General features: G+C 40.3%; 1 protein-coding gene across 9 annotated transcripts in view; it reads left to right on the forward strand.

Annotated features, from left to right (window-relative positions):
* Nucleotides 1-14,336, forward strand: part of LOC310748862 (ankyrin repeat and fibronectin type-III domain-containing protein 1-like) — a 333,990-nt gene that overhangs the window by 122,296 nt on the left and 197,358 nt on the right. The gene's annotated exons all lie outside the window — the stretch shown is intronic.

Consider the following 14,336-nt stretch of genomic DNA (forward strand, 5'->3'; position numbering starts at 1 on the left):
TGAGGATTTGAAGCCTGATCTTCCAGGTAATAAGTCTGACAATCTAACTAGCACAACACAGGATTGCTCTGTAGGCATTCTGATATTTTGTTGCCCATGCCTGGAGTTTAACTGTGGGAAGCTAGTGTGAATTGGACTGGATGGGATGAACTATGGTTTTGGTGGTTGTTTTTTTAAAAAAAGTCTGAGTGTTTTTGGGTTTCCATACTATAGAAAAAAGAATTAAGAGGACAACAGGTGCCACAGAGAAACCCACTTGAGTGCTAGGAAAAATTGAGTTGTGGGTTTCATCTCTTGCCTTCCAGCAGGGGTGCAGTGTTTGTGCTGGTCTTCTTGAAAGTCAAGATGATTTGTCACACATTGGTGCCTCCAGAGTGTTGAAAGCTCTCTTGCTCCTTCCACTGTTTCTCCCTGTAACCCTGTTGCATGCACATTTCTAAGCTGTCGTCACCTGCTGGTGATCACCACATGGATGAATAGTGGCACCGCATGGAAGAGGCCTCAAGTGCTAGAGAGTTGTAGAACCAGATTTTTGCCTTTACCTCCTTTTCCCCAGTAAAATATTCAGGCCAAAGCAGTTTGATTCATTTGTAATATTTGAACACTCTTTTTTTTGAAGGGGGGGGGGGAGTATTTTTCAGATTTGTAATAATCTCCTGTCCTCTTCCTAAATACAAGGTAAATAAAGTTTTAGTACAAAAATGAATAACTTATTCCAGGTTCAGTAATTAGTCAATTTCTCTATCTTTAGGTTCTCTATCTATTGACTATTTCATTATTCTTGGGAGTTTCCAGCAGTTTCTCTTGTATTATATGTTTCTGCATTTCTTGTGTGCTACAAGTAGGAGTCAAAGTCAGATTAACACTGAAGCTATCTACAGAAATGCTATATATATTCTTAGCAGGTTGTTTATGCAGTGTCTTTGCTGGTAAGAGAATAATGGACTTACGCTAAAGTTGTCCTGGAGTGACTGTAGGCCTATCTGGACTGTTTTATAAAGGACCTATGCTGCTCCATAAAATTTGAGGTGAATTCTGCATCATGAGAAGCATGTATTTGCTGTGCATTGCATCATGCTACCAGCTTATGTTAGGGATGCCCAATTCTCCTCTGTCAGTGCTCTTGTTGATTTCCTGCCCTTGACTTTTGGGCTTCCACACACTGCTGATGTTGCTATCTTGGTCAAAGAAGTCAGGCGATCTGGGGCTTATGGAGGAATTTTCACTGATTTTTAGGGATTGTTGCCTGTTTCCATTGCTGCATCCCCTATGTGATCTTGTTGGTTAGGAACCTGCTTATGCTCAGCAGGTCATCAATCCATATTTATTCCCTGTGAGTTTGGAAGATTTGGCACTATACTACCATTTTGCTCAAAAGCAAACCACACGCCCCTTCAATCTTTTATTTTCTCAGTAACTGGAAGTTTTGCTAAACTCCTGTTTTTCCTGTCAGGTAGCTGGTTTCTACATATGGAATCTGGGTTTGCCAGCTTGGTATGCATGCAGGCTATGGATTCCTGGCATGCTAATGCTGTATGTGTAGGGCTCAGATATGGTGCTAGCATCATAGATAACTTTTTATATGGCATTGTCATGTAATTTGAATCAAACCTTTGTCAAATACTAATGCCTTGTGGGACAGATGTGCCTCATAAGCCACACAGTCAATTAAATTGAGATGATGGTGTTAATGAGTTTGTTGCATCCTATTTCCAAGCATAGAGGTCTCTATTATTTGCACCAAAAAACTAATTGTAAAAGATGATATAAAAGCTAAATTTGAGACTATCAAGTGAATATCCAATCTGATTCTACAGTGAAGAAGTTCTAATGTCTGAATGTGAAATCAAAGTAATGAAATATTACAGTGGTCACTTGTAAATGCAAGAACTTAAGGAACAAATGTGATTATTGTACACCATCCTGAACAGACGTAGATGAAAACACTATCTCATTTTGCATAGATCCAGCTGCAATCAAACAAAAAATGAATTCAGTTCAATAAAAACATAATATGGGTAGTGTGGTTGGGATCCTATGAGGAAAGAGTTACCTATAGTATCATTATCTCACAAGTTATGTGGCCTTCCTCTCCCCCAACTGGGCTCTTAACAGTTTATGTCTTGGCTCTAGCAAGTTCATGTCCTGTGGTGGATGTGGGCTGGAAGTAGAGATTTCCTATCACTGACATTCAAGACTTGTCATCTAATTCCATCCCAAGGATATTTACTGTCATCATCCTGTGATATTAGGTGAGAATTGGGGCAGGTGCTCAGGAAAAGATAAGAGAAATTTCAAACCCACTTTTTCTGCCCAAAATATTCCACAAAGTTATTTGAACAGATGCCAGTGAAAACTCAGAAGAGGAAGTACTTTCACTGTAAAATGTCTAGTGTAAAGTTCCTTAGTGAAATCTATCAGTATCTTCTTCCATCCTTGCAAAGTTAACTGATTATAGCCTGGCTTCTGTCTTTCTAATGTGTGCAGAGATGTTGTGTATTGAATATTGTCACATTTTCTATTACTGAAGGCCTGAGTCAAAATTTCCGTATGCCATTCTCTGTTAGCCTCATTATCATTATCATTATCATTTAACTGCCCTGCAGCCCAAGGTCCATGGATGGGTTACAACAATCAAAACACAATGTTGGAAAGAGTTTTAAACCATTTACAATAACAGAAATAAAGTGACTCCTAAAAATAAACTTCTCAGGTGTCAAAAGCCGGGGTAAAGAGGTGTATATTCAGCAGTGTGTGTAGTAAGTAGAAATATTGTGATTCTATGGTCAGTACCTCTACAAAATAGGAGGGAACTTGCATTGAGGGACGCTTGATCTTTGTGAATTCCAGTGCAAACTGACCTGAACCATACCACCCAGGTGTGAAATGGAACATAGCTATTCATTGTATTTCATACTCTTCTGAATGTTGAAAAGGGGTTCCTGGCTCAAAAAAATATTCATGAAAATGTATTTTAAAATGTATACTTTGATAGGAACTACATTCAAAAACATATTTCAAAACAAATGGCAGATTAATGAGGAAATGGCGCAGGACAGACTTATAAATGAAAACATGGAAAAGGGGTAGCCAGTATGATGCCTTCTGTGTGTTGTTGGATTACTGCTCCCATCATCCCTGGCAAGCATGGTCCATCGTCAGAGATGATGGGAACTGTAGCCCAAAACATCTGGAGGGCCTCAGGTTGAGGAATGCTGATGTAAATAAATCTCTAGCTGCATCACTTTAAGGGATAGCCGTGTCTTAGATTTCATTGGTTATTTAAATAAGTGAAAATGTAATGATGGTGCAGAGACACGGTGAATAAAAATGTCATTTTATGAAACTGGTATTTTGCATGATAGAGGAAAAATGAAGTAATTTTAATTGTTAAATTCCTATTCTTAGTTTTGCAGAAAAGTAAATAAGTACGTGCTGCCAATGAATAAATATCTTCATTAAAAATCCTTCAGTATATTTGATTTTTGGAGATGGCTGGGTAAGAATCTGAGGATGGCCACAGAGATAGCAGTGGGTTGCTGTTGGGAGGATTTATACTCTGGTAAAGGATCCAATGTCCTGTTTCTGAACTGCCTGTGGTGTCAAAGTTTATGAATTGCAGTTATTTTGACAAGTTGCTTTGTAGATTTAATAGGTGTGTGATTGATGCTGTTGCTTGTAATGCTGTCCCTTTTCACCAGGTCATTTTGTATTTATAACACAGAGTGAAGGGAATTTTAAAAAAATCGCCTTCAGGAACCATATAGAGCTCCTCAATAGGAGAGTAGTTATGGCACAACAGCAAGCAAAGGACCCCTTCTTTCGAGCTTCTCATGTACAGAGTCCATTCTGCCTGCCTTCTGTTTGAGCATTGACTGTGAGGTGTGAGTCCACAGCTCAGCTACTCTCCCTCTTGAATGGGAACACATCTCACTTGTCTGTGAACATGCCCCACCCAGCATGAAAACCTATGCAAACTACAGACAGATATACCAGTATCACAAACCATTCATGTAGAAATTCATTTGTACACTGGGAGAAATTCTGGTTCATGTCACTGAGGAGCAGGGTTTGCAATAGGTTCTGTGAAAGAACCCTACATCTCTTTCTTGCCCTGCATACTTCTATCCCATCTTGATTACTGGGATCATCTGCAAGAGGATTGTTGGTCGTTCCCTGAATTGGTGGTACACACATTTGACAGTAACAAGAAACGAAGCCTTTAGTGTCATCGGCCCAGTATTGTGGAATTCTCTGCCAATAGAGATTTAGCAGGTATTTTCTGCTTTAACTTTTAAACTCCTGCTGAAAACTTTTCTGTTCCGTCAGGCTTATGCAGGTAATTAAGAATACATCTTTCCACAATAGTTGGCTGATTTCCGATTTTAGTTTGTTATTTTTTATTGCACGGTTTTATTTGTAATTGTTGTAAACCACTCTGATTTTTTGTGTGAATGGAGATATATAACTATTTTTATAAACAAATAAAAAGCCAAGATGACAATTCTTTAAAAATCTTTACGCATCCTCTAGTTCTTGGTGAGAACAGTCCAAAGGGAAGGAAGAAGGGAGCTTGCCTTGACATACAAATGATTTGCTTAATAGCACAGATCCTCCCCTTGGCCCCATCCAGACTTTAACCAGCTATTTCTTTAATGAGGGCCCTGGTCAGCTAATTAAAGAGACCATGCCAGTAAGCTATGGCACCAGGTTGACGGTAGGAAGGCTTTTCTGAGCAGGATGTGGAGGGAAGAGGGATCATGCTGGCAGCAGCTGCTTGGCTGGGGGCCCTGCAGATTCAATTCACCCCCACAGAGCAACTGGAAATGGAATATCAGGTTTTAAAAACAGTTATAAATACTACCTCAGGAGCTGATGCAACCTCAGCAGCCGAAAGCGAGGTGTTTAAGAACAGGAGACTTGGAGCCGAGAAGCTAAGATTCCCTCTGTCTCCCTCAGCAGTCTTGTTTTCTCCTCTCCTGTTTCTTTCTGAAATCCATAGTTTATACATAGTTACATAGTAAATAAAAGTAAATATTGTTCTTTTTTATTTGCAGCAGGGTGAATTGGAGGCTATAGTCAGATTTTGCTAGACAGATCAAAGCTATTGTATCTGTAGTGTAGAAGCATATAAACACAGCAGAATCTTTATATAGAGAGCCCAAACGCCAAACATATTGGATTGCTTGTATTTCAGTTAATGGGCTATGCTAGTTTAAGTCCATGTGATCTGTCTGTTATAGTTTGTGAGTGGCAGCTTATATCCATCATCATTTCACTGTGTGCGTACAGAATATATGTGCTGCTACCCAGGAATGTATACCTAATAACTGTGAATAAACAAGTCAAACACTTGATAACGACTATAATAGTATTTTTGTGCATTTATTTTAAAAAAATGCAAATGAAATTCATATAAAGAAAAAATGTTGCCTAATACAGATGATAGAAAAATTTGGGCTAAATGGAAATTTGCAGTTCCTCTTAGATTTGTAACATTTTTATAAGAGACATGTCCTCTGCACTGATAAAGCTTTCATTTTGTTGTTGCTAAGTTCCCACAAAGGTTTTGAATCCTGCAACCCAAAGAAACCAAAGACCACAATAAGGGTAGCAAAGAGAACATATAAGCCATTTGACACTAGGCCTGATGCTAGAGTTAGGAAAGAATCTTTTGACATAGATAAAGAGGGAAAGCAGTGTCTTAATATTTATCTTGCATCCCTCTCTAGACATTGTTTCCCAGCTGCCTAAATGCCCACAAATGCTTTGTTCAGGTGTCTGGTGGTAGTCCAGCAATGAGACAGCATGTATCCAGCGCTGGCTTTGCCATTAGGCAGAGTGAGGCAGTAATTTCGGGCAGCAAATCCTGGGGAACAGGAAATGGTGACAAGGTCTTGGAGGACTAAGCTATATGTGCCTAGGCTGTGCCCTCTATGCTAGTGCCCTGCCTTCTGGTGCAGTGGAAGATGCTACCCTGACACCAGTGTTAAACTCAGTTTCAATTGCCAGCCCAGTAGACTTCTGTACATGGAATAGCAGTAGGTGACATTGTCCCTCCTTTACTCAGGCATGAAAATGTTTTAGGCTGGCTCAGTATATGTTGTTTCCATTTCCCTAGTCTTGGAGAGCAGTTTGCCCAGGGTTGGAGGGAATTGGTGGTGTATTGCTTGCTGGAGGCTGCAGGGTGGGGCTGGGATTGGGGGGCAGGCAAATAAAAAAAAAAAAGAGCAGTAGCCTGAATCAGTGAGGTTGCACATGAGGTTTGGCAACCTGGAATGATTATCAAATATGACAATACCTGCTGCCACAACTGCACTAATAATCCAAGAAATACCTAACAATGCAGGAAATTCCACCAAGCGATAGCAAAAGTTGCAAAGTTACTTAATTACATTGCTTACAAGTTTGCCATGGAATCATACACATAGAATATATTTCACATAAGTTCATAAATATCCCCTTGTCCCATCTGAGCTTTAGATGGCTGGCCTTTCTGAAGCATGCAGAGAAAGGCAAGCTAAGAGAATAGGGAAGCCATGCTGCCTTCTTATTCCATCCTGCTTACCCCAAAATTGCCAACAAGGTGTGAAGACATGGGGAAAGGGCTTCCAGAAGGGCAGGAGAAAAGAAAGTAAGTGATCATATATGCTCTAACACTGCCTTATGGTCAGGTGGTGATCCAGCTTTCATATGTCACAGCATTTTATGAATTTCCCTTATAAATAACCAGTACTGGTTTCCTGGCTCTCGTTACCAATGGTGCACATAGAGTTGACTTCTTTCACAATCATGGTGGGCAAAGTTTGTTGCACCTTCAGGGAGCTATAGAAGGAACATTAGGTCTCTTTAATAAACCCCATGGGTCTATGCTACATTCCATTTGCACACAGTTTAAATAAATTAAAGCTATCTATTATAAATCTGTTGAAATCTGCACATGTGGCTGTTATATTTGAATCAACAATGTTCTGCTTGATGGCTTTGCTACTGGGGATCTCTGTGGAAGCATAGCTAGCTGTGTACTGTGCGGTTGCATTTTAAATGTGCATTGTATGTATCTTATGACTTGTTTCAAAGTATCCCAGATATATATTTGTGTCTGCAGATTCACCCAAAGTAAAAATGTGAATTTTTAAGAACATTCATAATCTAAGAAAACTATTTACTTGATCCTGCATTGCATAAGAGATATTTTTAAAGGCCTGTAAGTGAATGTCTTTTTCTTGTTTATTATGTGACAGTGCATTCCACATTCACTAAATGTGCTTAGTGTTGACAGCTGCTAATTCCTTGAAAAATTGTTAATCGCTTCACAATATACACAGTAAATATGACTAATGCATGTACTATATGTATATAAACTTTGGCAATATGTTTCTGTGCAAGAGGAGAACACAGTGCTATTACATGCTCCAGTCCAAGTTCTTTCAAAATTTCAAACAGGTGGCATCCAAAGCACACTTACCTGGAACTAAGCAAGTCCCTCTGATCTAAGTGGGTCCTAGTTCCAAGTAAATGTGGCTAAGATTGGATTATACAGCTAACAGATATTTGCTGTGACTTAATAATAAGAATGGGATATGGGTGACGCTGTGGTCTAAACCACTGAGGCCTCTTGGGCTTGCCAATCAGAAGGTCGGTGGTTTGAATCCCCGCGATGGGGTGAGCTCCCGTTGCTCGGTCCCAACTCCTGCCAACTTAGCAGTTCGAAAGCACACCAAAAAAGTGCAAATAGATAGGTACTGCTCCGGCGGGAAGGTAAACGGCATTTCTGTTGCGCCAGAAGTGGCTTAGTCATGCTGGCCACGTGACCCGGAAAAACTGTCTGTGGACAAAACACCAGCTCCCTTGGCCTGTAAAGCGAGATGAGCACCGCAACCCCAGAGTTGTCTGCGACTGGACTTAACTGTCAGGGGTCCTTTACCTTTACCTTTAATAATAAGAAGAGGAATACTGAACAAAGTTCCTATTGACTATTCACTAGACTCTAGTGACTAGATTCTTGCTACCTTTGAAAGTCAAGGCAATATCAAATTAGTAATGCATGATTATGTCACCAGTCAGCAATGGAGCTTGATCTGCATCTCATCAAGTGCAGCTAAGCTACATAGAGCATCCCTTATCTTGTAGATTTTCCATATTCTCCAGCAGCAGAGTAGGGACATGGGTCTGTTGGAAAGAGTCCTATGCTAGGTAATGTGCATGGGTGAGTGGCAAGTAGTACGGCGGTTGTCTTCTGTACCACTACGTGAAAAATTTGCCACCTTCTTGTTTTGCTTTAAAGGAAAACCCCAGTTCTTTTGTGTGATAAATACATTATCTAGCACTGTGAATCATCAAATACAAGAATAGGATCCTTGGGGGAAGCCTGTTAAGTTGAAAATGTGATTCACATACCCTCAAGTTTGGAAAAGCCCCCCCCCTCCACTCTTAAAAATGAATGGTGGTGCTTGCTCTGGTAGGCCACCCCACCCCCTAGCAAAGAGAGAACATTTATCAATGTAAACAAAAACTTTACATTACATTAATTCCTCAGCAGTGTTAGAAGCTGTGATATGAAAGCTAGGAACTAAATGGCACCTTAAACCTAGGTTATGGGTGCAACAACAGAGTGTCTAGGTGCGCTTTTTAATAACAAAAATACAAAGCTGAAAATGAATGAACTACAGGTAAAATATTATGTTCATTTTTCACATTGTCTAGTCCTTCCTCTGCCCATCCCCCTAATATTCTTAAGAAGGTCTCTTCTTCAGTCTTCAGAGAGTAGCTGGAAGTGGGGAGGCAGAAAAAGGTCCTCCTTTTCTTCTTCTGCAGTATTAATCTGAAATTGTAGGCGCAGTACTGCATCCAGAGCTCACAAACTGGTCATGCTAATGAAATCGCCTGTCACAAAATGCGCCTAGAACCATGGGAGTTTCGAACGCTGTTCCTCAGTCCCATTCAATTCCACCATTAAAAAAAAAATATTCAAAGAAAATATACATTTAAGTGAATATTTTATTTTATTTTAAAATCACATTTGAGTCAATTTTATCACAAAATATGCATGTCTAAATGGACTTTGTCTCAAAATATGAATTTTAATATGAATTTTGATATGCGTTGAGCAAAGTGTTACATTGCAAAATCCAGAGCTATGTGAAATCCAAAGGATGTTCTGATGCACAGGTTATAGTCTATGGTGCAGATCAGGTCAGATTCTATTTGAATTTGCAAGAGTCAAATTCCTTAAGCATCTCTGGGACTGGGTCTTTTATGGATTTGCATTGAACAAGTGGACAGTTAGAATGTTTGAGCAATATTTTCTTGGAGCAGCCTCACAAAGAGTCCTTTAGGTGTCGCACTGCAACAGAAAGTGCTGCAGCAAGGATCTCAGAGTATCATCCCCTTTCTGCCCCCCTCCTTCTCTCCATCCGTCTGGCCCTCTGGAGACTTCGGTAACTCTGTCTCGATGTGTCTGGCTTTGAGAAATTCATGAAAAGCCGTGACTGCAGCATCTCCTGGCATGTGGATGGAATCCTAGTAATGGCATGTTAAGAAAAAGTTGGCACAGGTTTTAGTTAAAGGGATTGTGTTAGGTTGAAGGCAGCTTGGAGGATTTGGAAAGTTTACCTGTTGACTTTTCCAAAGGTGGTGTCTTGTTTGCCTCTGCATTTATTTCCCCCAGAGAATTTGTGTGTCATTCTCCTCTTCTCCTTACTTATAATTGCCTTCCCTTCAACAAGCAGTCAGGTGTCTGATTTTGCTGGTGCACCCCTTCAGTAATGATCACGTGTGGCTGATGTGGATATCTGTTTCCCTTTCCATGGTCTCAGTGAAGTTACCCCAAAGGCTAGGTGTGTCATTTGAGCCTTTCAGAGTTCTGCCTCAGAGCTACAACTAAATTGAATTAGCACATTGTCTATCTTTTCTTGCAAGGCTTCAGATTGGGATCAGCATATGTAAGCTTTTGCAGTATCTACCACATGTTCTGATACTTTTAGGATCCCTCCAAAGTCTCTTTCTGAGATGGATCAGCTCATCATAAAACCCAGGGTAGATAGTTCAGTTGGTACAGCGTGAGACTTTTAATCTCAGGGTTGTAGATTTGAGCCCCACATTGAGCAAAAATTTTTTGCATTGCAGGGGGTTGCACCAGATGACCCTTGTGGTCCCTTCCAACTCTATATTTCTATGATTCTCGGGGGGGGGGGTGTGTGCTTTGTACCCTGCATTACTTACCCACAACTCATAAATTACTGGATAAAATAAATTTGCAGTAACATATTGATACTTGAAGATAACAGTTTGCATGTAATATGCCTTTAATTAGCCCATATTGTTCCTAAGATTGTTCCTAAGATATCACCAATAAATGCCTTCTCTCCCACAAAAAAAGCATCTTCAAAGAAGAGGACTTTTTCTTATTTTGATCCTTTTAGCTCCTGAATAAGCCCTCGCTACCTCTTTTCACTAGTTAGCCATCACTTTCCAGTACTTTAGCTTGCCTCTTTTTCCCTTCCGTTTGTTGCTCTGGCATATATGTTCCCATTCCCTAAGAATGTGTAGAGTGCCCTAGGATAGAAAGAAGACTTTCCAAACATGATTGTAGTTGATTTCGTATTTGAAAATCTTTTGTTAAGCATTATTGGTCTGAGCAACAGCCAAGCTAAATTAATTGTCACCATCAGAGATTGTGTTCTTGCTCTCTCCTTCCATCCCCCAAGTAGATCTGGCTTTATATTTTCCTCATGTGCCTTGGCAATGAGTACTGCCTTACAAAATTGCTCACATTTGAGTTAGGGCTGGCTGGATCATCCTGTTCCTGACCTGGCATTTCTAAGCACAGCCAGTGAGTGTCTTTGGTACAAGCTCCAGAGTACAACCACTTGAGAAGAGGGATTTGTTTGAGCAATGTGGAGAAAAAATAGCTCAAAGGGGAGAAATGTCCCAAACGTTTGGATAACAAAGAAATGACATGAAGCTCAAAAAAAATCTGACCTTTGTAATAAATTGTCTCCCCACTGTAAATCAACCTGCAAGGAGTGGAGATGAAATGAGAATTTCTGGAAATGCAAGTCCACAATCTTGTTCCTTGGTCCATATTCAACCTCACCCCCTGTTGTGTATCTCAAATGTGTAACAGTGACAATATATTTGTTCTCTCTGCTCTGCCACCCCAGCAGCACAGAGGTAAGAATGATAATTGACGAATGGCAAGCACTAAAGCTCCACCTTTTGCCATGCCTTTAGTGGTACAGTATTCTTTTTAAATGATTTTTGCAGCTAGTCACTGGCTTCCCTTTGTCCACTAGGGGGAGCTCATAGCATGGTCCACCAAGGTAGTTTCTGTCAATTTAACCTTCTGGTTAAATTAAATTGATAAGTTGTATCTCTAGAATTTTCTCTCTCACTTCAGACTTGTCTTCCCACAACACCTGGTACTTTTGGAACAATTTTATTGCGGACTTAAGTAACAGTGGTCCCTTCTGTGCTTGTCTTCTGTTGGTTCTCTAAATTGTGAAATGCAGTCAGTCCCCTTTGGATAGTTTGTTTCTTGCAGCCACTTTTATTGGCTAATGGTGTGTGTGTGTGTAAATCGAGTTGGAGAAGGCCTCTGTCACATACCGTTGACATTTTGGGGTGTACACTTCTTTTTCAGACAAAATTGCTGTATATCAAGGGAAATGTTGTCCCATCTGTTAGCTGTTGGGGACAATGGTTTGGACATTTGCAGGCGAGCCATTTTTAGTTGTATAGAAACTTGCAACAATATGCAACAAGAGCATAGTTTGAAGATCATTTGTTCAGTGGTTGGTCTCATTCGTATTTCAGTGGGATGTAGGATTTATACATTCGGGCTAATACAAATCTTCTCCTATGAGGTTAGCTATTTGAGCTCCTCTCTGCCTGCTCTGTGTTGTTTATTTTAACATATTAATGTGGGGGTGTAGTAGTATCCCCACTTTAGAATTAGGAACACAGAGGCGGACTTGTCCTAGGGCTCTCTGGAAGAACAGGTTTGCCATAACTTCTTAAAGTATGAAATACAGAAAAAAAATTGCCTTAAAATCTGTCTTGAACTTTTAACAGAGCTAATGCATATTTCTTTGGTGGTGTTACTTGAATTAAAAGTAGTTTTAGAAAGTGATATTTCATTGCCATATTTTAACTGGAATATATATGCATTAATAACTATTAACAAGGACACATTGGATGAGAATATATATTAGAACAACATAGAAATGTTGTTTAGGCTGTAATGGGAATGTGCTGTGAGATCGTCACAGTTTTTATATAGTTCATTTTTAATAGAGTAACCTGTAGTTCTCAACAGATTACAGTCACTCACTGATAGGGTGTATTCCGAGTCACAATGCAGCTTTAGAGCTCAGAGGTCAACAGTCGACATGATTTTCTCACTGCACCAGCTGTAGGAGAAATGCTAAGAGTATAGACGCCCTTTATATATCGCCTTGATGGACCTGATGAAGGCCTTTGACCTCAGCCAAAAAGGGACTCTTCACATTGCTCAACAAGATAAGATGCACTATCCAACATGACTCTTCATCCTTGGATGCTTTCCCAATAAAAAGTGGTGTGAAACAGTGCCGTGTTTTTGGCCCAATACTCTTTGATATATTCTCCCTGTTGCTCTCCTTCACCTTCAGAAGACAGTGGGTGCTTCCATTCAAGGAGTGTTAGGGGTCTGTTAGATCTGGCAAGTCTCCACACAAGACAAAAGTGTGGCAGGTTCTTATCCATGAGATGTTGTTTGCAGAGGACACAGCCTTGACAGCATGCTCTGAGGAAGCTTTACAGAGACTCATCAGCAGTATTGCCCAAGCCTTCATGGAGTTCAGCCTCACCATCAGCCTGATGAAGAACAGCATCTTGGGTCAGTATGTCGCTAGCACTCCACACATCAGCATTGGTGACCACATGCCTGAGGTGGTAGACAATTTTGCCTTCCTGGGCTCCACCATAACCTGCAACCTTTCCATTGATGCTGAGCTGGATAAGTGTATTGGAAAGTTAGCTACGGCAATGACTTGCCTCTCCAAAAAGGTATGGGAGAATGTGATGCTAACAGCCAATACCAGGATGAAGGTCTAACAGACTTGTGTGTTAAGTGAATCATGGGAAACTTTCACCCACCAGGAGCAACGCCTTAGTGCCTTCCATATACACTGCATCAGGAAGATTTTGGGGGATTACATGGCAGGACAGAGTCTCAAACAAAGACATGCTCCTTCCAAGCCCACATTCCCAGCATGTTTGCACTCCTGTCTCAGTGATGTCTATGCTGGCATAGTCCATATTCGAAGAATGGAAGATGGCAGGATCCCCAAGGATGTGCTTTAGGAGTTGGCTTCAGGCACCAGGCCTATTGGCAGACCAACTCTGTGTTATAAAGATGTCTGCAAACATTAACCCTGCCATGTGGGAGTTGCTTGCAGATAACCACAGCACCTGGAGAAAGACAGTCAGGTTATGTATCCACAGCAGTGACCAGAGGAGAAATGATCACTGAGGGGAATGCAGAGAGAAGAAATGCTGTGGTGCATCTGTAGCAGCAAAACTGAATGCCTTCATCTGCCCCAGATGAAATAAACATGCCTCCCCCATTTTGGTCTCTGCAGCCACAGCAGATGCTGTGCCTCTCCAACAGTTTGACTGTACCCCCAATGGCGCACTCTTCTGTAGTTTCTCACGACCGATGGATGTCAACAAAATAGTGTCAAATTTGGATGCAGGTTTTTTGTTGTTGTTGTTGTTTTTTAAGTGGATACTAGATTATGACTTATGGGGAAGCTGTGTACTTTTGTGTGTGTTAATTCAACAGCTTCCCGTATGAAATCAGAGAAAGGGTTTTCAGAGTGTTGGGCTTCATCTATACATTACATTTAATAATAATAATAATAATAATAATAATAATAATAATAATAATAATAATTTTTATTTATTTATTTAAAGCAGTATCATGCCACTTTAAACAGTCATGGCTTCCCCCAAAGAATTATAGGAATTATAGTTTTTTTAAGGGTTCTGAGAGTTGTTAGGAGATCCTTATTCCCTTCACAGAGCTACAAATTGCAGAGTGGTTTAACAGTCAGTTCCCAGGGAATTCTCTGGGAATTGTAGCTCTGTGAAGGGAATAGTGATGTCCTAACAACTCTCAGAACCCTTAACAAACTATAATTCCCAAAAATGAGGGAAGCCACGACTGTTTAAAGTGGCATGGTACTTTAAAGTATTGTGCAGATGGAGCCACATAGAATATTGGCTAATGTAGAATCATGTTTTAAACATTCTTAAAGCTCCGTAATTAAAATGTTATTTGCAAAAGATAG

The sequence above is a fragment of the Podarcis filfolensis genome (genome assembly GCF_964270895.1).
Source record: "Podarcis filfolensis genome assembly, chromosome: 14".
NCBI classification, from domain to species: Eukaryota; Metazoa; Chordata; class Lepidosauria; order Squamata; family Lacertidae; genus Podarcis; species Podarcis filfolensis.